The sequence below is a fragment of the Callithrix jacchus genome, chromosome 5 (genome assembly GCF_049354715.1).
Source record: "Callithrix jacchus isolate 240 chromosome 5, calJac240_pri, whole genome shotgun sequence".
Classification (NCBI taxonomy): Eukaryota; Metazoa; Chordata; class Mammalia; order Primates; family Cebidae; genus Callithrix; species Callithrix jacchus.
The window spans coordinates 21,834,293-21,860,320 of record NC_133506.1 but is presented as its reverse complement, the minus strand read 5'-3'; the positions used below and the strand labels follow the sequence as shown (position 1 = coordinate 21,860,320).

Here is a 26,028-nt window from a genome sequence, read left to right as displayed (position 1 = left end):
GAAGAAGAGAAAAGTTTTGAAACGTTGAATGGAGGCAGAGTTATTAAAGGGCATATGTTCATTTTCGGGGAGGAATAGAAGGTAACTCAGAATAATGTGACTGAAGGGAGACTAAAAGGACAAAAAGAACCAAAAGGCCTGGTGGATGGTGCATGTTAGGGAACCAGGCCCTAAGTGGAGCTGTGGCAGAGTGATGAAGAAATGGTACACTGTATTTTGTTTTAGATATAGCAACTCATGATTTAGAGGAGTGTGTTGAGTAATAATAAGCAGTGAGTATGAATAACTTCCACTGACAATTGTATTAAATGCCAGAAAGTAATAAGAACTAACAGTAATTAATACTTTGCTATGGTACCTGGCCCCAGGCTCAGAACCTTATATTTAAAATGAAATTCAGCATCATCTCTGTATGCTTATAGTATCAGATACCCCCAGAGTAAGTGAAAGTTTTAAAAGTATAAGCACTTCCAAGATGGCAAACACCCAGCTTGCCACCACCTGGAAATAAAGAACCTGCCATTTTTGCAGGGTTCCTCCCTGTCCTCACTCCACCCTGCCCCAGCTCTATGGACAACATGGGGACCTGTGTGATCCATATCCCTTCATCTGCAGTTGTTATTTCCCCCTGGGGAGTTCTGTGCAACACATGAGCCCTCTCTACCCTTCATGATGTCAGCAGTTTATGGCTCATTTAGAGCCACCTCAGAAATCTCTCCAACGTCCACAGCACTCCCCTTCCTCAGATGCCTCTGCTCCAGTTTCTGTTTAGCTCAGGAGTATCAATTCACTTACTGTGTCTTCTGCTGCTCCTTTCCTCTGTTACTTACTCAATTTTTAAGTTGAAAGGGAACTTAATTCTGCTTGATAATCAGAAGAGTACCTACCATTAATGATATATTTACAAAAAGATGGGAAAATTAATATACTGTGGGGTGAAATCACACAGTACAATACATCCTTCTCCCTTTGAAGATACCCAGAATTTCTCTCTAGCATGTACATGAACCTGTGTATCTACATCCTGATTTCCTAATTATTCCATTTTTGTCTTAGGCTTCAAAATTAAAATAACGTAATTTTTGTGCTTTTTTTTCTATTTTAAAATGTAAAATAATATTTTCTGTAATTTGTTACTGTAAATTAAAATTATTTCTTCTACACTATGGGCAAAACAGGTTTTATGGGGTAACCTAAGATCCCAGCTGTCATTTAGAAACTTGATTGTTCATGAAAAGGAACTCTGCATTCTAAATGACTGACTTATAAATACACCTTTGTAATACAATCTCTTTGTATGTTAAAACTCTCTGAATATGAAGATGAAGCATAATGTGATATTGTTATGCAAATGATGTCATGGAATATCTAACTACATATTAAGGATGCCTTTTCCAAGATTATTAATTAATTTTTGTACTAGTTATGCTCTCAAAGACTTTAAAATTTCTCAGCAGCTTCCTATGTAGTAGAAGCTAAGAAAATTAACTCAAATATAAGATACATAAACATAATAAGATATGTCTAATAGCATATCAAAAATACTTGATAAATTCTCCTGTTATGATAATGACTTGAAAAATACAATGAAAAATACAATGAGCCAGACAAGCAGTCCATACAGTAATTAATGAATTAGTCATCTACCTCATTTCAAAAAGGCACTCAAGTCAGCTTAACAAAAAGAATATAATTAAGCAAGATACAATGAATTGAATATGAACATGAAAAAAGGGATAAGGAGAAAGAGAGAGAGAGATGGAGAGCAGAGGTGGATTCAACACAGATACATGCCATGAAATACTGCAATTATAAGTGGAAACCCAGATTTGGTTCTTAGAGTTACAGAAACCAACCTAAAGAGAGAAAAAAATGATCAACTTCAAGATTTGCAGGGTTTACCTAATACAAACTACCTTAATAGTACTTATCTAAGGATGAGAACAAGTATCTCTGATACTGAAATCCTAAAGAGATCCTCAGTATTTTCAATGATATTCTTAGAGTAATTCCAGTGATGGGATCCACAGTGAGACTCAAATCCTTTCCACACAAGGAGATGGCAGCACCTAAAGCCTAGTTGGATAAAAACCAGCTCCATGGGAAGCTATTAAAATGCTGTACAGTGCATGAGTCCCCCAGTGGATGTGCTCAGTCACAAACTGCTTTAAAGCATCTGTTATAATATATGAACTAATTATCTTTAAGTCAATCTTCCCTAAATATTCAGTCCCAGTCCATGTTTTGAAACGTACTGAGCATTACCAAATTCACAGGCCTGAATCCAGCTCCTTAGCATGGTTGTGGAAATACAAGACTGCATGCTTTTATAAGCAGTGACGCTCAGGGAGGCATTCCGGGCATGGAATTGGCACTGAAACTGAATGCAGATTACTTCTGCCTTCCAGAATAAACAAAGACTGAAATTATCCTAAAATGGATAATATTACAAATACTGAAGTAACACTTAATGTTACACAAACCTTGTGGCACAAGTGATCTGCTGGTTAAATAAAACAGATACACACACAGCAAAGGACACACTAGAAGATGGAAATTACCTGTGTTTATTTCTTTTAATAAACCTGAAATCAGTGGCTTAGATACAGTCTTTTTTTTTTTCTTTTTAAGTTTTTTTGGTTGTAAGTTTATTCAATACTAAATAAACCTCTCCAATTTTACCGAGGTGGCTGATCATGTCCATGACCAAATCCACCTCTAAACTGGAATTCAGTTGCTGACCCAGCCCCAGCCTCCGCTTTCTTGCTGGCACCAGGGGGCACAGCGATCCATCTGTAGGTATCACTGTCAGCTTCCCCTCTTGTAAGTCATGCAGGTCGCACACCCTCCAGGCCTTTAGGCTGAGCCCTGCCAGTCTCTGGATGGCTACGGCATAGCGTGGCAGGCACAATCTCCGGGGACAGATCAAGGTAATCACAGAGATACTAGATACCCTTATTGGTAAGGTACCAGTAGAAATGTCTCCAGGCAAACTCCCTTCACGTAGCCTCGGGACTTGAGAGACTGCATGGTCTTCATGACGTGAAGGTTAGGCACATTCTTGTCTGCCAGCTCTGGGTGCTTAGGCATGTCGCCGTCCTTGTTGACTACCATGACTCCCTCCTTAAAAAGGAGTTCATAAATGGCAATCTGGTTCTTCTTAGGCATCAACACCTCGGCAGCTGTAGGGTCTGGGACTGCGGCCTAGATACAGTCTTTTAAAAAGAGACATACTGGGTCTATTTTCTTTAATGCTTACCTGAGAAAAATAACATTATTGTCCAAATTTATACACTGTAATCTTTTGGAACTAAATGAAATTTATTCGTCTGAATTCCTCAGGACATTTAAGAGTATTATGAGTGGATTTCAAATTTGTCTCACAGTGCTTTGTTTTGTTTTCAGTTTGCTATCGAGAAATGAAATATAATAATTAAGATTTTAATTTACTGTTCCTGAAAGTGACTTCCTTTTAAAATCATAACTGTATTATTCAATTGCTAAGTTTTCTTAAAACTTTGTATTACTTCTTCATTTCCATTGTTAGAATACCAAATGAAGGAAATCAAACTCTACGGGATACCTTTATTTTCTTTCAGACATTTAATTTAAAATTTTCATCTTTCGCAATAAACTTATTATATTAGTCCATTCTCATGCTAATATGAAGAAATATCTAAGACTGGGTAATTTACAATGGAAAGAAGTTTAATTGACTTCTGCATGGCTTGAGAGGCCTCAGGAAACTTACAGCAATGGTGGAAAGGGAAGCAAACATGTCATTTTTCACATGGAGGTGGGAGAGAAAAGAATGAGAAATGAGCGATGGGAGAGGTCCCTTACAAGACCATCAGATCTCATGAGAACTCACTCACTATCACAAGAACAGTATAGGGGAAACCGCCCCCATGATTCAATTATCTTCACCTGGTCCCACCCTTGACATGGGGATTATTAGAATTCAAGGTGACATTTAGGTGAGGACACAGAGCTAAACCATATCACTTATAAAATAGTATAACATTGTCAAGATTCGGAATTTAAATAATGTCTTTTATGTTCTCATTGTATTTATTAGAAATGTTTTCATAAAGCTAGAAGCATGTGGTCTAAAGCCTCATTAGATCAAGATTGGGGAAGACATGTCAGTCACTAACCGTGAAGGGGCTCAACAAGTTTCCAATTTCTAGTTGAAATTCATCATTATAATTATTGTGAAAACCTTCCATATATTAAACTAACTATTAGTACCCAGGAGATTATTAATAATCAGGATAGATAAGGTTACTACTGTCATGAAGCTCACAACCTAAGGAGAAAATCCAAACGAATTTTATAAACCGTAACTTATGTCAAATGCAATGAAGACAATAAGCAGATGCTCTGAGAAGAATAACAGATTGGAATATTCTGAACTGGAGGTGTCATTTCTACCAATGCAGAATCTGTGCTTCGATTGCTCAGCTGCTTTCAGCTGATTAGAAGTAAACCAAGTTCCCCTCAGGACAAAGCTGACATTGCTTTTGCTTACTGTAAGCCATTTTTAGGGTCATGGGACCTTAAAAACACCTTCATGGCACATCTGTCAACAAGCAACAACAAGAAATAGAAAATTTGCTCAAGCTGGGTATTCAGCATAACAAAAATTGTGATCCTTAAGTTCACAGAAATCTACTATCCCCTTGGTATTTCTCAAAAAAGCCACCACTTTACCTAAAAATGTCTCACATGCAAAAGCTTATAGATCCTGGTGTGACAGATATTCTCTGATTTCAAATATGCAATAAGCCAAAGAAAATATTTTTCACAATGTTTATTCTATGGGCCAGAGTGTTTTTGAGGAAACTATTTTAGAACCTCAGAGTCTTCAATGAAAGGGTTACATGCCATTTTCAGTTTATAGCCCTGTGCATAACTGAGGCAACTGCCAGATGGAAAAAAAACTGTGTGCCCACGAGACATTTAATATCCTACTCTCCACACTCCCTAAATGAGAGAAACTGAATATAAGCAACTAGTAATTGACAGCAACCACTAACTGACATAGATACAACTTTCTCATAATCCATTTACTATTTTAATAATCCTTTCACCACAGTTAATAACATGTCTTGGAAGCTGAGTTCTGACACTGAATTAGACGCATGCTACGTTGGCTTCTCTTCCAAGAAATTAGAAAACGTTCAGGACATGATGGATCTGTATAGATGTTTTCAGAGAAATAACTGAATTTTTAAATAAAGTAGTAATAACCATCTTGGTGAAGGCAGAGACCATGTCCATCTCCAAGATGACCATTCTATTTGCCAAGGGTACCACATTATTTTTTGAATTGATGCTGGATCATCTGACATATAACATAGTAACTAGAAATAGAAAAAGCATTTACTAAATAGTGATAACTTCCAATTGGTAGCTCACTTTTATGGAAGTATTTTACTTCATTAAAAATAATTTGTGTTGATTTCCATCTGCCTCTCCACTCCCATTTTGGTTGTTATTATTTTATGCCAGCATAAAACCCCAGAGACTGAATGCTCATTTATTTTTGCAACCTGTTTCCTGTTATCAAATCACAGTTCCCAGTTTGTGAAACAAAAACGTGGACATGACATTTTAGGAAATATATATATATTTGTAAGTACCTAAGTCCTCAAATTGCTCAACACTAACCAACGTGGCTTCTACTGATTAAGGTAGGATTGTAGAGGATTGTCTTTTAGGGTCGGCTATTACCCATTTTAACTCAAAATCTCTGTTTTATTAAAGCAACTCCATAATGATAACTTTGTTCAGAAAAGTGCCACCAGTACTGTAAGCTATCAGATAAATCAAAATAATGTAAAGCAAGAGTTGTGCTTTGTTTCGTTTTTTCTCCATATGACTTTTTTGAAACAGATGCCTCTGGTATAATCTAACTATGGAAGCACTAGAAGAAAGCAGTAAGTAAAAACAGAATATGAAATTTGAATTAAAAATTATAACCTTAGGGCCGGCACGGTGGCTCACGCCTGTAATCCCAGCACTTTGGGAGGCCGAGGCGGGTGGATCATGAGGTCAAGAGATCGACACCATCCTGTTCAACATGGTGAAACCCCGTCTCTACTAAAAATACAATAAATTAGCTGGGCATGGTGGCGCGTGCCTGTAATCCCAGCTACTCAGGAGGCTGAGGCAGGAGAATTGCCTGAACCCAGGAGGCGGAGGTTGCGGTGAGCCGAGATTGAGCCATTGCACTCCAGCCTGGGTAACAAGAGCGAAACTCCGTCTCACAAAAAAAAAAAAAAAAAAAAAAAAAATTATAACCTTGTTAGATATTGAGAGTAATCTATTTAGCCCTAAAAATTCAAAGAGTTTCCCTTTATAAATACATGAGCATGCACACACATATTAATACACACACACCTACACTTACACATTTGTTGAAAATGTATTGAACATGTTTTATGTACCAGGTTCAAGGTTGGGTGCTGGTAAGACTATGAAAATCAAAAGCAGACATGAACCTTGGTCTTCTCAAGTTTGCAGTCCAGTGGTCAGAAAGAGCCTAAAGAAATAATCATTTAAAAATGCAAACTCGGCTGGGCGCGGTGGCTCAAGCCTGTAATCCCAGCACTTTGGGAGGCCAAGGCGGGTGGATCACGAGGTCAAGAGATCGAGACCATCCTGGTCAACATGGTGAAACCCCATCTCTACTAAAAATACAAAAAAACAAACAAAAAAAAATTAGCCGGGCATGGTGGTGCGTGCCTGTAATCCCAGCTACTCAGGAGGCTGAGGCAGGAGAATTGCCTGAACCCAGGAGGCGGAGGTTGTGGTGTGCCGAGATCGCGCCATTGCACTCCAGCCTGGGTAACAAGAGCGAAACTCGTCTCAAAAAAAAAAAAAAAAAAAAAAAAAATGCAAACTCATCACTGTAATCAGCACCACAAAGAAGATATGCATGATGCATAGTAGAGACATGTGGTCTTGAAAAAACTGGAAGAGCCTGATTAAAGGCAGCATTTTGTGTCACAGAAATGAGGTGGGATAAAAAAAAAATAAACAGGAGTTAACTAGGCAAGGGCAGGGAAGATGCGCACATGTCTGGCTCTGAAATGCAGGGAGCTAAACACAAGTGAGTGCAACCGTCAAACAACGGGGAGCCAGTGGATAGACGCAACTAGCTACCTATTCTTCAGGCATATAATCATGGGTCCTATTCTGCAAACTTTGCAGATGTCCTGTAAAATCAGCCCACCATTCCCTGGAAAGGCAAACTCAATAATCCACTCTTACAATGGCTTTTGCTTGTTCTGTTTTTTTCCTCATTCTCCTGATTCCTTCACTCCTACTTCCTGGCCTCACCTTCCAAATAAGGGCTCTACAAAATCCACGCTGCATGATATGCTTTTTGAGGAACTGCAAACTAATACAGTCAAACATGGCGTAGGATGAGACAGGAACAAAAATGTGCATAGGTCTGTCAGGCAGTTTACCTCTACCTATTCAATGGGAAGCCTTGGAAGTATTTTCAAAAGAAGACATTATTAGACGTGCTTTTCAATAAGATCTTTCGGGCTCCAATGCAGAGAACAGATCAGATGGGGCAAAAGGAAATGAGCTTCAGAAGATAGTACAATGCTGCAGGTGAGAGAGGATGGTGGATTAGACTAGGGAGAAATCAGAGTGACAGAAAGAAACAGATACATTCCAGAGCTATTTAGGCAGTAAAATCAACAGAGCTTAATGAGAAAAGAAGTGTTGAGGATGACTCTTACATTTTTTGGCTTCTAGAACTCAATGGATGTGGTAGGATTCACCGAGCTAGGGAGCACTGAAAAAGTCTGGGGGGAAAAGAGAGGATAATTATAAACATTTTAAATTTAAATTTAGGCTTAAATTGCAGCTGAGGTATCTTTGAAACATCTTGGAAGAAATATAAAATAGTTAGTTACATATATGACTTTGAAACTAAGGGAACAACTTAAGCATTTCTGATTCAACTTTATTTTGGTGGCAATGAGTTTCAGGGTTATGGATGACACTAAGTAGAAAGGACATATTAAAATAAGAAAAGATGAGAAGATGGTACCAGGTCTTGAGGAAGCAGGACTAGCGAAGGAAACTGAACAAAGGGGGCCAGATGGATGGGAGGAAAATCAAGTCAATGTTTCATTCTGAAAGCTGGAAGAAGAGGGTATTTCCTAAAGAAGGCAAAGCCTATAGTGCTCATTGCTACTGAGGAGGTAGGTAAGATTACTATGGTACATTATGTTCCTCCTTGCAATCAGCACTGCAAAGAAGACATATGGCATATAGTAGCGGCATGTGGTCTTGAGAAAACTGGAAGAAGCAGGTTCTTCCTGTTTTCTTCTTCTAGAATTGGCCCCAATTCTTCCCCTCTCCATACATCCACATTCTTTACTGTGTGACTTTGCAGTTTCACCCAAAAAAATCGGTGAAGTATATTTTCTTTTGTTCAAGTGACTTGTTTTAGCCAAAAGAAAAAGGAAAAGGTGACGGTATGTAGGATCTGAGCATTTCCACTTGCCCTCTTGTGCTTCTGCTCTTCCCATGAGAAGGACATAGTCTAACTACTGAGTCCCAGAAGAAAGAGACAGTGGGGCAGAGCCCAAGGGTGGAGCGAACTCACAGGTACAAGAACTAGGTAGTGCTTTATTTAACTTCAAGACTGTTTGCCCCTGAAGTTTGACATGGTTGATTATGCAACAATATCTGGGCAATAGAAAACTAGACTAAAACCTGTCTGCTAGATTAAGGATGTTGATCACTAACTAGTAAAGATCAGTTTTGCTATGGGAAGGAGAAAAGAGACAAGGTAGCGGGGGAAGCACATGGATTTAAGAGAAGTTACATGTGTACATGTGCTGTGTGTCTTAACATGTAAACATGTCAGAAAGATTTTTTAAAAGGGGAGAAAATGAATACTTACGATACAAAGAGCAGATCTGATACGTGCCATTTGAGAGATCAGGTAAGGTGTAATGAGAGTTCACATTCATGATGGATGACACAGGTCAAGGGTGGGGCTAGGAGGCCAGTAAGGAAGCCCAGGGAGGCCTGGGTCCCTGAGCGCTCTCCCCAGGTAACAGTGTCAGGTGTTATTTATGTTGGGCATATTTCCACCAGTACGAAACAAGTAAAGTTCAGGTAAAGTTTCACTGAACGTACTCTTTAGTTATATAAATGATATGAGATCTATAGTAATATAAGATCTTACTATTCTTTCATTAAAAGCCTGATGGGGGAAACAAACAAAAGAAAACTTCAACTGTGCATGGGGTCTAGCATAGAATGCTAAAATATTACAATACTAAAATGAGGAGGAATAAGGAAAAGCAGACATATTTATCACTGACTAGATTAGTTATTTGTTAGTTATTTATAAAACATATTTTTAAAAGATAACATAGGCAGTTCTGGTGTATTCTGTTATACTCTTATTACTTCTATTAATTAAAATAATTAGTTAGGGCCAGACATAGTGGCTCATAGTTGTAATCCCAGCACTCAAGGTGAGTACAGCACTTGAGCCCAGGAATTCGACACCAGCCTGGGCAACATGGCAAAAGCCCCTTTCTACAAAAATTATTTGGGCATGGTGGCATGCACCCACCTGCAATCTCAGTTACTCAGACGGCTGAGGTGGGTGGATCACTTCAGCCCAGGAGGCAGAGGTTTCAGGGAGCAGATTGTGCCACTACACTCCAGCCTGGGTAACCAAGTGAGACCCTGTCTCAAAATAATAATAATAATAAAAAATTAGTTAGAACACTCCAACTTTTGATGATAGTAAATAAAATGTTTTACTCTATTATTCTAATAAATGTAAATTATTGAAGATTAACATTTTTATGAAATATGACAATATTCACATAAACATCAACACTGTTTTAACCAACTTTGAAAAAGTGAATACAAACCATCTATAATTTTATAGTGTTTCTAAATCATTTGTTTTTTTAACATCTGAAGTGAGTTTATATAATGAAATTTAGAATACATAATAATTTTGTATTCTAAGTCTACATTTTTGTAGATATACAAAATTAAGAGGCTAAACAATAAGGGTAATTTCTAAAACTAGCGGAATATTCAAATTTCTTATGAATATTTCTTTTCTTTTTTAAAATTGTGATTAAAAACACAACATAAAATTTACCATCTTAAGCATTTGTAAGTGTGTGGTTCGGAAGTGTTAAGTGTACTCACATTTTTGTAAACAGATCTCCAGAACATTTTCAGCCCACAGATCTGAAACTATATATACGTTAAACAACTCTTCTTTTCTCCCTCCTCCTAGCCCCTGGTAATTACCATTCTACCTTCTGTTTCCATGAATTTGATCACTTTGCTATCTCACATAAGGGGAATCTTGTATTAGTATTTGTGTTTTTGTGACTGGCTTATTTTACTTTGCATAATCCTTTCAAGTTTCAACCATGCTGTAGCATAGGACAGGATTTCCTTCCTTTGTAAAGCTGAATAATATTAGACTATATGTACATAGCACATTTTGCTTATCCATTTACACATCAATGGACATCTGGGTTGCTTCTACCGCTTGGCTATTGCAAATAATGCTGTTATGAACATGAAGTTTCAAATTAAAGATTTCTTACTTTCCCCAATAAAATTTACCCAAGGTGCCACTTTCTATTGGAAGATTCATGTTTACGCCTCATCACAAATAATGCTTAAAATCTATTTATGTGTGCCTATATAACAGAAAACAAAACATTCTCATATTACTAAAATGAAATCAGTATTTGAGAAAGGAACAAACAGACCATTTAGATTAAAATTTATATTGACTTTTTCTAAGTTACATATTTAGTTACACATTATCGTTTTTCATTTTGACTGAAATATGCAATAGCACTCCATTATTCACATATTATATTTTGGGGGTATTCTTTGATTTTCTACAGTTAAAATATACACTCTAAGCTTCTGGTAATACGCACCTAAAGAGGCCTACCTTCTCCCTCCTTTCCTCCTTCCCTCCCTCCCTCCCTCCTTTTCTTCTTTCCTTCTTCCTTTTTCCCTTTCTTTTTAGTAGATTAGGAAATATAGGCTATGTAAGTGTGATCGTAGCTCAGACAGCACTTACTAAAGTTCTGTTGGCAAATACAAGGGAGTAGGAGGCTAGGCACGTTTTCATTGCATAGTATATGATGTGCAAGTTGCAGAAATGGTTGTATTTTTAACTTTCAAATGGCATGGTTTATGGGGCAATTTCTTTCCAGGTAAAATCAAGAAATCCTGAGAAAATACTCAAGTGTTTTAGTGGTGTTTATGTCACTATGTTAAGTATTATTTGTATGAGACAAGACACAAAGAGGAAAAGACAAATAAATGAAATAATAAGACATTTGTTAGCAAAAACATTTCCTTTGTGAAGGGCATACACTCCTATGAATTAATGACTTGGGTGAGTAGCTGAAATCAATACCAAGATCCATAGTGTCCCATGTGGTTTCTATGGAGGCATGTTTTCCTCAGTTGCTCTAGACCATCGTAGTGCACGGATGGCAGAGATGCTGACTGTTCCTAACAGCCATTCCTGCCTCCTCCCTAAGAATCATAGTCTGCTCAATACAGCAAGCCAAGGGCAGCTCTCTCACTTTAGAATTTCTAAAGCCAGATCAACTCAAAACAGCATTAACTAGTTTGGAAAGTTCATAGGCACTAATACAATTTTGACATAGAAGTAGGCAAATTTCTTGAGATATAAAGGCTTTCTAGAGTCCACCCTTATACTAAGCAATGCTATATTTAAGTCAGTTTATTTTATGTAACAGTTCTCTACATCTTCTCTGTGCCCTACTTAAGTTTCTTAATAGCCAAACGTATCCATTAAAGGTGACCTCCCTACAAAGATATGTTAAGATACAACATTTCTGTATCTCGGTAGTTCATGACAAATATTTACAAAGACCTACTAGAACTGGTTAGGCACTGAACCAGGCACTGGATACAATGGTTAATTCGGTTAATTCATAGTTTCTGTCTTGATGAGGTGGTTTCTTCAAAGGGAGGACAATCATTTAACAAGGAGTTCCCCAATGAGTTATGTATTTCAAATTGTGACAGAGAGTACAAATAATGAAAAGCAGCAGCAAAATATGCTGTGAGTGTGCTTCTATCTCAGGGGTCTGGCCCAGACTGAATGGGAAACATGCTCAAGAAAGGTTTTCTTGAGCACATGGCATGAGCATGCTAAGGGGCGTGTAGGAACTAACCGGGTGAAATGGGTGGAGAAGAGCACTCAAGACAGGAGGAGGAAAGCTTCATCAGGGATCCAGCGATGAGAATCATGGTATGTGGTACAGACAGCAGCTCATTTCTAAGATTATAATGGTTTCCTTAGAAAGGTATATGCCTTCCTGCAAAGAAACATTTGAAAATTGCATCCTTTCCTCCTGAGACAATTCTCAGGAAACTGTCAGAAAAGCTAAATTCAGAAAGACCATGTTGGTCTGACTTTATTACATGTGGATACTGTCCTAGTAGACATGCAGGAGAGGCCCCTCTATTAACGTCCCTTCTTCTAGGAGTTCACTTTCTCTTCCACTGGACTTTCAAATTCTTCCCATTATAACAACAGAGATAGGCACAGAGGCACACCAAGACTGAAATCCTTTTTTCTGCCTGAGGACCTCTGTCATACCTCCCTAATCCTCTCTCATACTCTCCTGAGATTCTCCCTTGGCCTCCCTCCTTCCATCCCAGCAAGAGCCTCAGGGGCAAAAGAATGACAGAAAAAAATGAGCTGTTTCTTATAAAGTCTTCTAGTGAGTAAAATACCTGCTCTTTGCCAAGCAATCCTACTTAGGTGAACTTGAATCTGTAGCTGACTCTGAAATTGTAACAGGGAAGAGAGGGTTGCAAAAGCCTTCAAATCGAATCTAGTTTCAGGTCTGCACTCACCCAGTCACCCAGTTTTCATCCTTTCTACTCTTCATTCTAATCTCACTACATCTTGACAACTCACAGACAATTGTGACTCTTCATTCTCCTCTGCCTCTATCTTGATGCTTAAGCTGAATTACATAGTCCCCTGTCCCTGAGTAATTCTACCCCCCAACTCCTGGCCCAAACAATGAGAGTCACTGTGGCTGGTTCATGGCTGGGCTGTGTTCTCACTTTGCTTCTTTTTGAGGTGGAGGAATGAAGACAGGAATGTCCTCACTCCTACTGATAAGGCTGCTATAGAAGAATGAGCTCTGGGCCTCCCAACTTGGATCCGGCAGAGCATGTTACCTTTATAGGCACTGCTATTCATGTCGGTTTGGTTGGACAGCAGCCTCAGGTCTGGACATATGATGGGTTAAGTTGGCTTCTGTGGGCTATTCTGGGAACACACCCAACATTTGTAGCTTTTATTTTTCTATTGAAAAGTACCTCTAAGTTCCAAATAACCAACTAACAAATGAGCTTTTGGAATAGAATTGTTTGTAGGATGAGGGACTGTCTGCAATTAGAATGAAACAATGTAGGTTGGTGGAAACTCAACTGAATTAACCCAAAAGCAGAGAGATGAAAGGCTATTCCACAAAGCCAAGTAATTCTTATGAAAAAATACCATTAGCTAGTAAATGAGACTCTTTTTGAAACCTACAGTAACTCTTTCGGGAAACACAGGTAGCAGTACATTAATGCATTAATGGTTTGAAAAGTATTCCCAAAAGGTCTCAACTAGTTTCAGCACTGGGATAATCTGATTCATTATTTTACATTAGGCCATAAGAGATATAGTTACTTATCAAATAACTAAGCAATTATGCAGTAGAATGGAATATATGGGTGATACAGTTTCTATAATATCCTCACACATTACAGGCTATACACACAGACACACAACACACCTTTCCCAATACAAACATCATGGTAACAAAACATAAATAAAACAGGCACCAGAAATTTATTTTAATAACAAGTAATATTAAATCTCATTTTGATTTAAAATTCTTTTGGGTCAGCTCCTCTGAAGGAAAATATATTCACCTGCAAACATGAGTGGTCACAGCAGAAGGTAACTGCAGGAGTTCCTCTGTCAAGATGTAAAGGGAAATTCCTGGTAGTAAAGAGTTGAAAGCAGCTGGGAAGCCTGAATGGTTATTTTAGTTGACTGAGTTCATGGTAAAGGGAACACTGTTATTGTTTCCATTCCCAAAGGAGTCAGTTAACTTTGTTATTTTCTATGGAAATAAATATCACCTTCCTAATAGGAGAGGAGTAGCCATGATGTGGTAATTTGAGGGCCGGATTGGGGCAGGGTGGGGGGACTCCAGAGGTTATCTGGCTAAGGTGTCTTCAAACTGCCCCTTCAGAGCCCTAGAGATTAATATTCAGCTCTCTGAGAGACCAGGAGGGACTGCTTCCATATTCTTTAGGTTTTCAGGAAATTTACTGGTAAGTTTTCATCAGAAGCAAATGAGTCTTTAGTTAATTTTCTACAAAGCTCTGATTTCAACCACCTGACTAAAGGTTCCCAATGAGGTAACACCTCCTCTCCAACACAGGACACAAGCATAGCTACAGCAAGTTGGACCCTGGGTGGGGTAAAATCGCCTGGTACATAATGAGAGGCATTTATTGAGCACTTACAACAGGCCAGCAACTCCTACAAATGTTGTACATTTACTAATTAAAGCCTCATAACAACCCAATGAATGAGTACAATTATTGTACCTCTTTTTACAGATGAGGAAACTGGCACACTCTTCAGTGAAATAGATAGCTTACTAAAAAGTGGGGCCAGAATGGGATGGCTCAAAGTCTATATCCACAGTCATAGCTTTAACCACTGTAACAGCCACCTCTGAACACGTTAGAACACCTAGGGAAATGTTCTGAGGTATGCTCTTAGTGCTGTTAACTGCTTCTGCAGGACACCCATCAGCCGTGATATTGCGCAGAATCAAAACGTGTCAGGTGGTGCTTAGACAACCCCACTTCTACCATACTCAGATAGGCCTATAAAAATACAGACATTTACCAAGAAGTACATTCTCCTTTTCATTCAGAATCTATTCAAAGGGTAAAGTACTTTACAAAAATACTGCTAACCTAATTTTTTTAGTTGGATGTATTGTGGAAGATAAAAGATTTTAAAAATTGGTTCTGAAAAGTACAAGTCAAGGTACTAAATTCCAGTACTTTCAGGATGCCCAGAAAGTCCCTGATCCAATTTCTAGCCCAGCTCCCTGAAAATCAAAGGCAACAAATGATTCAGAAGAAACCTAATGTAGGATAGCTAATGCTACCTTCTTATGATGCTGGAGGAACAGTCATATCTGAAATGTACCCTACGGCCTGTGAAAAGAAATGCACTACAGAGGTTATCTATTGCCAAGAAACAAATCATCCCAAAACTTAGTGGCTGAAAACAACAAACATTTCTTACTTCTGATTTAGTGGGTTGGGTGAGTAGTTCTTCCAGACTCTACCAGTTTGGCTGGGTCTTGATGGTCTAGGATGGCAAACTCTTTTGTTAGGGTCCTTAGTTGGGACCTCTCTACAAGGTATCTCATCCTCTAAAAGGCTAACTCAGATTTTTTCGGACAGTGAAAAAGGGTCTCAGCTACAAGAAAGAGCAAGTCGAATGCAAAAGCACTTCTTAAGTCTTTGCTGGAGCCATTTTTGACACTGTTCCATCAGCCAAAGTGAGTTATGTGGTCTAATCCAAAGTGAGTTATGTGGTCTAATCCAAAGCCGATATGGGAGGGGCCTACTCAATGTGTGAAAATAAAGATGTGAACTATGACTGCCATTTTCTAACAAGCTACTACATTTAAAATTTTTAAAGTTAAATTTACTTAATACAGACAGAAATATCTGAAAAAAAAAGCTGAGAGAGTGTATGTAAAGCTTTCTCACCACAAACATGATAACTGTGAGATAATATATATGTTAATTAGCTAGATTTAGTCATTCCACAAGGTATCTATACTTCCAAACAATACATTGTACATGATAAATACATACAATTTTACATGTTGATTTTTAAAAAATTTAAAGAAGTAAACTGGGTTTTACCTGAAAACACAGTTTCTATGATCTTACCAGTAAAATTTCTATTTGAAGAATCAAAAATCTACCCTATGCCCATGCAGCATCTTGCATATATGCTTTACTTTATGTCATAAATATCTCTGTATTAGTGTATCCTGGCTGCTATAAAAAAAAGTTCAACAAACTTAATCACTTAAAACAACACAAATTTATGATCTCATTGTTCCAGAGGTCAGAAGCCAAAATCTGTTTCACTGATCTAAAGTGGAGGTGTTGTCAAATGATTTTTTTTCTGAGGCTCTGAAGACAGCATCTAATTCCTTGACTTTTTCAGCTTCTGGTGTCTGCCTATTTTCCTCCACTTGTGGGCCCTTCTTCCATCTTCAGAGTATAGTCTCTGCTTCTGTCAGCACATCACCTTCTCCCCTGACTTGGGCAACCCCTTTATCTGTCTTTTAAAGACTGTTCAGACTATATCCAGCTCCACCTAGACAATTCAGGATAATCCCCCATCTCAGAGTCCTTAACCACATCTGCAAAGTGCCTTTTGCCATATAAGGAAATATTCACAGGTTCTGGGGATTAGGATGTGGACATATATGGAAGGACATTATTCAACCTACTACAGTATATATTAATTTTCTATTGTTGCTGTAACAAATCAACACAAATTTAGTAGCTTAAACTATACAAATTTATGACTTCAGTGTTATGTATGACATAAGTCCAACACAGGTCTCAATGGACTAAGCGTTGACTGGGACATTTGGGAAGAATCCATTTTCTTGTCTTTTCTAGTTACTAGAGCCCGCCCGTAATCCTCTTCTTCCTTCATCTTCAAAGCCAGCACTGTTATACCTCTCTGGGTCTTCTTTTCAGTCACATCTCTATCTGATTAAATCATAGCAAGGCTGCTTCAAGGACTCATATCATTAGATTGAGGTGACCCAAATAATCTAGGATAATCTTCCCATCTCAAGGTCCTTAACTTTAATTACAACTATATAACATCCCTCTGGCTCTGTAAGGTAATATTCACAGGTTCCAGAGATTAGGGTGTGGACATTTTAGAAGGACCAGCATTCTTACTACTACAGTATGTTACTGGAAAGTTGTGTCTAAGTAAAAATTGAAATAATATTGAATTGCATTGAAGAAATTAGCTATGTTTTTAAAAAATATATTTGAGTTTTATTATAGGCTTTCTTAATACCAGTCAAGCTTTTAAAATAAAGTTTATATTACTTTTGAACTATATGGTACAGTTTTAATATTTGAGAGCTCTTTTCCGCTTTTCAATATTTTTCCTAGAATTAGTGTCCAGGACTAGGAACTTGAGCATAGGAAATCAATATACTGAGTCCATGCTTCAGATTTCATCCATAATTTTAACCCTTACTTTTTAAAAAAGTAAAATTTTACTAGTATAGCTGAATTGAAAGGAACATACTTAGAAGTAATATAATGATAGTTTATACTAAGTACTATTCTCTCTCTGTCTCTTTCTTAAAACTGTTAATAATAATCAAACCTAAATTTGACCCTGTTTGCACTTCCAGACCTTTATAGACATCTATTTTCTAACTCACCACAAATACAACTATGGAGAAATGGCTATATGTAACCATGACTCCATATTTCTACAGTTTTTGAAATTATTAAAACTTTTCTCAATAGTCAGCTCTGCTTCTCAGATTAGAAAATCATTTTCAGAAATTGTCTCCTTCTTTCCCAAACTGTTGAAGTGGTTTTTCTGGGGATTCACACTCCATTTATAAACAACTTAATATTACCCAGTAACAACCTCAGCTCAAAACTGGCTCTGATAAAAATTCTTATAAAATTTCTTTCTAAAACAGTTTTTGCAAAAGGACTTAAATCCTTTATTCAAATTATTGAGCACAAAATTTAAGGAAAGTTTTTCAGTACAGACTTAATAGTGAGCTAATGACACTTCTATCTGTATTTCCAAATACTCTTGTTATATTCCTGAACAATCATTTTTCTCTCTCATGACAGTAAAAATGTTTGGCATATTGATCTTCTATGAAAGTAGATGAAGACGTGTACAATGACAGTAATAACCTTTGAAAGTGCTTAATGTATTTGTTTCTGGCCTAAAAAATGTTTTCAAACAACTGCTTTAGTTTTTCCAATTTTTTTTTTAATTCAATAGGCTCATTTTTAAAAACTGGGTGTGAATTTATGACACCCTGTGACTACACTCATCTGATGCATTCTTAAAAAGAAAATGTTTCTTTGCCAAATAATTTCCTTGTAAGCATCAGACAACCCATTGGACTAAAGGAAAATTTAAAATATGCATGGGAAATTTAATTTTTCAAAACTTATTTTAAGTAATTTGATCATTCCTATATTCTGTCAATAGTGGAATTTCCTTTTTTCTTCTTACATGATGTCAAAATTGTATGTAGTAGAATGATATCAGAAAATATACCTAATGAAATTACCTAATGAGTTAAATACACCTATTCTCACATTTCAGAATTGCATATGGTTGAATTAAATCAGTAAATAGACTTAATCATCATTCATGATTTATATCTAACACCAACCTCATAACACTGTTTTTAGAGGCTGACCAATGTGGTAATAATAGCTCCAACGTTACCTTCTCTGAGTTCTTAACACAATTTAAAAATATTACTGCTTATGGAGTAAAAACGATTTTTAGAAATATGTAGGCAAGTGAACACGATACATGGTCTAAAGTAAAACAGAGTGCTTAAATCAAGTTACATATGTGCTGTAATAATTTTACACACATATGTGTGAATATTGATACAAACAATTCAAATTCTGAACTTCTCCTCACTTGAAAATTAATAAAAGTTGGACTTCACTTTGTTAATGATGACAATATATAAATGACCGAAATGAACACTGTTCATTTTGTGGCAAAGCTTTTAAATGAATAAGTCAGATTAATTACTTCTGAATGATTTGCTTTTTTCTCACAGAAATTCAGTATATTATTAAGATGCCTAGACTCTTCTGATAATAAACCAAGGTGAGCCCTCTGTCAGCACACACAAAGGAGCTGAAGCAGAACTCACAAAATAGCACACACAACCCGGTATGCCAATCCCCAACAAAAAAGAAGGGCCCACAAAGGGGCACGATGGCAGAAAACTCTCAAAAGAGGGCCCACTTTAGTAACAAGATTTTCTATGAGCGCATTAATATTTACCAATGCCAAGAGACCTGGTCTTTCTTTTCTTTCATTTAACCACAAATGCCTCCTTAATGTTATTCCTATATTGAGACAGCATTAGAAAAATAAACTATGCATATAAAAGAAGCCTCAAATGAAAGACAAGCAGCTTTTAAGATAAGCGTGCTTTCAGTGTAAGCATCTGTACCCAGAAGACCATTTACACAAATTAGCATATTTTATCTACTGTAAAAAAACATGAAATAATTCACATATGCAAGATAGTTTAATTTAAATCACTATCAGGGAATGCTTGAGCATTTTAGCACATCCCACAAAAACGCAAGTTCTGATAAGCAAGGCAAATATTTGCCACTTAACAAGAAAACTAGTAGGAAGAATGTTTTCCAATTGCAAGCAGTGTTTTCTGTTGAATTATTTAGTAGGGTGAAAGAGAAATAGCACCGGAGACAGACAGGCCAGAGTTTCAGTTTTGCATCTCACTCTAGTTGTGCAGTGTTGAGTAAACTACTCAGTCTCTCTGATCCTCAGATTTTCCATCTGTAAAATGGTTCATAAGACCTACCTTGTGTGGTTTTAACAAGTTTAAGAGACTATGCTCAAAATGCTTAATATAATAAATAGTCCATTCTAAACCTTTACTAAATGAAGGAATTCTTGTTTTTGTTTCTTATTTATTTGAAGAACTTTAAAGAATAAAGATAATAAAAAACATACCCATCATCCCCCTACCCTGAGAAAAGCACTACCACTAATTGAGTATCCTTCTAGTTCTTTCTCTATATGTACATATAAGCTTGTACGCATGCTTTGCAAATTTTCACTTTATAAATATGAATTCCTACTTTACATACAGTCATCTTGCTTGCTTCCCCATCCATGCCCTACCTTAATATACCATGAATACATTTCCATATATTTAATGTCATTTTACATAATTTTTTACAACATCATTTTAACTGCAATGGTCTTTTATTATGTGAATATATCACCATATTTGGGATGCTTCCAATATTTAGTCAATGTAAAAACAGTGCAATGTACATAGCTAGCTGCCAATAAATATTTGTATACATCCTAATGTTCTTTTAACCCAAACATGATTATGACAACATCCCACAAACAAAAGCATGTATATATTTTCCTTTCCTTCAACCTGAAAACACGCATTTCTACAAATCCCACTTTTTTCTATTAGAAGTTTTCTAATATTTAATTTTTGAGTAGATAATACATTTGTTTATCTTATAAGTTGTTTTTATATAAACAAAGAGTAGAAAGTGAAAAATCCTGTGCCTGTCCATGGTCTTCTTTATCCACTTCTACCTCATCTACCCCACAGGTAACATTGCCATTAACATATATTATCTTTTATGATTTACCTTTGAGTATATAGGTGAATATGAACTTCACCTATAAAATCAAAGGTAAATCATAAAAGATTATATATGAACTTCACTTATATACTCTAAGGTAAATTATAAAAGATTATATATGTTAATGGCAACATTACCTGTGGGGTAGAATATGTTCATATTCACCTATTCAATATGTACCTTTGAGTACATATTCACTTATATACTCAAAGGTAAATTATAAAAGATTATATACGTTAGTGGCAATAATGATAATTATTCTCTTCCTTTTTGCCAAATAGGATAGCATACAATATATACATCATACCTACTTTGCTTTTTCCACTTAATATACAGTTATTTCCATTTCTGTACTTAGAGGTTTTTAATTCCTTTATTTATAGTTGCACAGTAATCCGTTGTATGTTTGTATCCTAATTTATCATGCTAGATTTCTAGAATTAAAATTATGAGAGCAAGAGTAAAAATATTTTTGAGACTACTGATTCATACTGCTAAATTATTTCCTCCAAATGCTATACCAATTCAAAGTCCTAACAGCCATCAACACACGATGGTATATATTTCGCTTGATACACCTACTTCACCATTCCTCTATGGAATTGAATATTATGATTCAAAGGTTTTACAAATATTGTAAGAAAATGGCACCTCCTATAAATTCCACTTACGTATTTTTATTAATTAGTGATGTGGAATTTTTCAAATATTTACTAACTATGCTTAGCAAAAATCTATTTCTATTTTTTTCTCACATTTTGATTAAAGTATTAGTATTTTCCCTTTTGTTTTCCATTAGTGTACTTTATACTAAGGTTACTTGTGAATTTTATTTTTACATCATTATTTCCCTTTTAATTTCATTTGTGATGTTTAAAATTATTTGGAAATGGCTTGAGTGGATATTTTATGTAAAGTATATATATAATCTACAGATTACATGTTAATATATAAATATAAATAAATATATAATTTGCAGAAATAATAGACTCAAAGAAATTAGTAAATTCATTTATTCATGCATAGATGCATTTGTTCATTCAAAATGGGTCAAGTATCCATGTTTGCCACGTACTGTTCTAGGCACTGACAGAGCACAATCAGTTCCAGCCCTCACCTACTTACATTTCAATGAGGAAAAAAATAAAGGAGGGGAAGAGGCTGGAGACTAGGGGGTGAGATATATTTTCATTTTACCTTTTTTGGTTTTAGATAGGGTAGGAGGCATTGAAGGTGCTGGTTTTAAAAAGAATTGGTTAGACCCCCTTAAAGTTTAAGGCCATTACCAAATATAAATAGCTTTTTTATATCACCAAAGTTGTTCTTTATGATCAGAAGGAGTGCTTTAGTACACTTTTTTCAGGCTTTAGACATCTTTCACCTTGGATAACATTTTTTGCAATAATTCTGTGTTAATTATATTTTGCCTTTTATAAATGTTTGCCTAAATGGCTTTCAGGAAACTGACTTTTAAAATCTCATAAAAATTCCCAAAACCAACCGCTCTCATCCTCAGATTTCAATCTTATTTCAAGAGATAAAAAAGCAACACCAATAGAAAAAGAATGTTGAGAAAATAAAAATAGTGTGTAAATCTCTGAAATAGGTATATAGCAACTATTACCAGAGGCGAATGCAAACCAACCAGGAGTGTGGAGAGTGAGGACATGATAAACAGCTAGCTCCTAGCATATATTGCTATTTTGTTCACATCTGGCATAGACCAGCTTTCAGTTCTTCCAAAGAAACTGTTTTTCTAGCTATAGAAAATGAACTATCCATCTGACAAAGGGCTAATATCCAGAATCCACAAAGAACTTAACCAAATTTACAAGAAAAAAACAACCCCATAAAAAAGTGGGTGAAGGATATGAACAGACCCTTCTCAAAAGAAGACATTTATGCAGTCAACAAACACAAGAAAAAAAGTAAAGATCATCATCACTGGTCATCAGAGAAACGCAAATCAAAACCACAATGAGATATCACATCAGGCCAGTTAGAATGGCAATCATTAAAAAATCAGGAAACATCAGATGCTGGAGAGGATGTGAAGAAATAGAATTGCTTTTACACTGTTGGTGGGAGTGTGAATTACTTCAACCATTGCAGAAGACAGTGCGGCAATTCCTCAAGGATCTAGAACTAGAAATACCATTTGACCCAGCAATCCCACTACTGGGTATATACTCAAAGGATTATGAATCATTCTACTATAAAGACACATGAACACGTATGTTTATTGCAGCACTATTCACAATAGCAAAGGATTGGAACCAACCCAAATGCCCATCAGTGATAGACTGGATAAAGAAAATGTGGCACATATACACATGGAATACTATGCAGCTATAAAAAAAAGAATGAGTTTATGTCCTTTGTCGGAACACAGATGAAGCTGAAAACCATCATTCTCAGCAAATTAACACAGGAACAGAAAACCAAACACTGCATGTTCTCACTCATAAATGGGAGTCGAATAATGAGAATACAGACACAGGGAGGAAAACATCACAAACTGGGGCCTGTTGTGTGGTGGGGAGCTAGGGGAGGGATAGTATTAGGAGAAATGCCTAATGTAGATGACGGGTTGATTGGTGCAGCAAACCACCACGGCACGTGTATACCTATGTAACAAACCTGCACATTCTGCACATGCATCCCAGAACTTAAAGTAGATGCCAAAAAACAGTTATTAAAAAAAAAGAAAACAGTAACTCAGATTCTGTTGTGTAATTTTCTTGACATTTTCTAATTTAAAAAATCAGGCCCAAGAAGTATCTATTTGTTTGCATTTATCCTGCTAAATGTACTCACTAAGAGCTTTGACTTTGAAAATAAATCAATTAGAATCAAATCTTTTATTAACCATGTATGTGATGTCATATAAGTCATAAACTTTCTGTGTCTTGGTTTTCTCAAATTAAAATAAAAATAGGAAGGAGATTTCATAGAGTTGTCATCATGACTAAACGGGCAAATCCATGCAAAACCCTTAGAAGAGCCCCTTGTGCAGACTGAGTATTATTATCTATGATTATAATTAATATTAATGACATCACTGTTGTTGTGGAGATATTTCCTGTAAATACATGAGGGATGTTTGGTTTGGTTACTGACTAATGTATCTAAAAAAACACTTCATTTATTTTTAATTTTTTAATATTTAAACTTTGCCATTTTAAAGTCTACAATCCAGTGACATTCAGTAACTTTTCACAATGTTGTACAGCAGTCACCACTGTCTAGTTCCACAACATTTTCATCACCCCAAAAGGAAACCCCATACCCATTAAGCAGCCACTCTCCACTCCCGTCTCCCTCTGGTGACCACTAATTTACTTTACGTCTCTATGGATTTTCCTATTTGGCATATTTTATATAAATGGAGTAACACAATTTGTGGCCTCTGTGTCTGGATTTTTTCACTTAGCATAATGTTTCTGAGGTTCATCCACACTGTTGCATGTGTTAGTGCTTCATTTCTTCTTATAGCTAAATAACATTCCATTTTATATATATATATATGTATATGTATATGTATATGTATATGTATATGAGACATTTCCTTTAGCCATTCATCAAATGATGGATATATGGGCTTGTTTCTACCTTTTGGTTATTGTGAATATTGCTGCTATAGACATTTGTATACAAGTTTTTGTTTGAACACCTGTTTTCAGTTCTTTGGCATCTGTATCTAGGAGTAGAATTGCTGGATCGCATGGCAATTCTATATTTAATGTATTGAAGAATCACCAAATTTTCCACAGTGGCTGCATCACTTTATTTATTTATTCGTTCATTCATTCTGAGATAGGGTCTGGCTCTGTCACCCAAGCTGGAGTGCAGTGGTGCAATCTCGGCTCACTGCAACAACTACCTCCTGGGCTCAGGTGATCCTTCCTCCTCAGCCTCCCAATTGATGGCATGTGCCATAATCAGGTCCAGCTAATTTTTTATTTTTTAAAATAGAGACAGGGTTTTGCCATATTGCTCAGGCTGGTCTCAAACTCCTCGGCTTAAACAAGCCACCCACCTCAGCCTCCTAAAGCGCTGGGATTACAAACGTGAGCCACCATGCCAGCCTGGTTGCACCACTTTATACTTCCACCAGCAAAATATGCAGGGTCCACTCAATTTCTCGACATTCTCACCTACACATTTTACTCGTTTTTTTTTAAATTATTATTATTGGCCATTTTCACGGGTGTGAAGAGGTATTTCACTCTGGTTGTCATTTGCACTTCCCTAAAGACTTAGTGCGGACACTTGTTCATGTGCTTCTCAGCCTGTATACCTTCTTTAGTGAAATGTCTTTTCAAGTTCATTGTCTAATTCTAAAGAGAAACTTACATTGTTTCTCTTTCAGTTGCTTAGTTGTAAGTGTCCTTTATATATTCTAGATAGACTCATCAGATATGACAGGCAAATATTTTCTCCTATTCAGTGGGCTGTCCCTTCAGTTTCTTCAGTGTCCTTTGAGGCACAGAAGAGCGTTTTTATTTTAATAAAGTCTAATTTATCTATTAATTTTTCTTCTTTTATTGCTTGTTGGTGTCATGTATAAGAATCCATTGCGAACTCTAAGTGATGAAAACTTACTCCTATTTTTTTGCACATGGTATGAGGTAAGGGTTCCATGTCATCCTTTTACATATGAATATTCAGTTATCCCAGTATTATTTGTTGACAATATTATTCTTTGTCCATGCAATCATCTTGATAGTCCTATTGAAAATCAGGGGCCCATAGATACATGGATTTATTTCTAGATGCTGAATTGTATTTCATTGGTCTAGCTGCCTACGTTCATGCCAGTACCACGCTGTTTTGAGTACTGTATTTTTGTAGTAAGTTTTAACAAAAAATGGAAATGTGAACCTTCCAACTTTCTTCTTCTTTTCCAAGGTCATTTTGGCTAGGGGTCAAAAGACTTTAGTTCTAATAAAGTTACCATTAAGAAAAAAAGCAGTTGTTTATTGGATGAAGATATAACAAGGCCCTGGTAGTTGTTAGTACCTTGCTATAAATTTTAATATAAAATATTTCTCAGATATTGTAAGAGTAAAGTCTTGGCTGAAAAAGGGGTGGGGAGGAATATGTTTTCAGAGTCTTTGATGGTTTTTAAAATGTGTCAGAATGGGAGAAATGAAAGGGTAAGGGAGCTTAATCATAACTATTTGAAATCAGTAATATAAGATCATTTTTGAAAGTACCTAATACAGTATCTGATATTTTCCAACAAAATCCTTGTGAAGTTGTCAGAGCACACATGATGATCCTAAAAATACAAATGGAGAAACCAAGGCACTCAGAGGTTAAGCAATTAGCTCAATATTGCATAGCAAGTAAGTACTAGAGCCCAAACCAAATACTATGCCCTCGAATTCTCAAGTCGGTTCTATTTTAGCTTGACAAGTCGACATCAGC

At 36.4% G+C, this 26,028-nt stretch overlaps 1 protein-coding gene and 1 pseudogene across 9 annotated transcripts in view; both read right to left on the bottom strand.

Moving 5' to 3' along the window:
• The window catches only part of MACROD2 (mono-ADP ribosylhydrolase 2), a 2,068,485-nt gene that overhangs the window by 1,284,336 nt on the left and 758,121 nt on the right, over positions 1-26,028 (bottom strand). The window lies entirely within an intron of this gene.
• On the bottom strand, positions 1,130-7,425 carry LOC128932269 (small ribosomal subunit protein eS10 pseudogene; annotated as a pseudogene). Its single transcript, XR_013536467.1, has 2 exons — positions 7,348-7,425; positions 1,130-3,204 (listed from the first exon to the last, which is right to left on the bottom strand). The product of XR_013536467.1 is annotated as a small ribosomal subunit protein eS10 pseudogene (transcript).